The sequence below is a fragment of the Cebus imitator genome, unplaced genomic scaffold, assembly GCF_001604975.1.
Source record: "Cebus imitator isolate Cc_AM_T3 unplaced genomic scaffold, Cebus_imitator-1.0 Scaffold329, whole genome shotgun sequence".
In the NCBI taxonomy this organism is placed as follows: Eukaryota; Metazoa; Chordata; class Mammalia; order Primates; family Cebidae; genus Cebus; species Cebus imitator.
Window position 1 is genome coordinate 1,397,937 of NW_016107644.1, and position 505 is coordinate 1,398,441.

Here is a 505-nt window from a genome sequence, read left to right on the forward strand (position 1 = left end):
AAAATACAAGCCCAGAACGCCTGAAAATATCTGAAGAAAATGAAAGAGACATATTGGCTGCTTAATAAATGATTTGATTTTTGGATTTCTTGAATGTCTCACAGGTTTCTTGAATACCTTGTGGGCATAGAAACAAGAGCAGTGACGAAGCTTAAAATAACTGCAATAATTTCATTACTAAATAAAATAATACCAGAAAGAGAGAAACTCGATCATTTCCAATAACTCATAAACATTACAAAAAAGTCTATCTTCATCTATGCTGCCAAAATCTCAACAAATTTTCATAAGCAAAATTGACCCGAGCATATTCCGTCATCGAAACCTGGATTTATAACAGGAGCAAATGGATATACACACAGTGTATGTATCAGGACATGGGGCATAGGGGCTGCACTGCGCCTACACGGGCCAATTCTTTGTCTCTTCATGAGGAAAAAAAGAAAGAGAAGGAGGGAGGAAAAGAGGAAGAAAAGGAAGGAAGGGAGGGAGGGAGGAAGGGAGG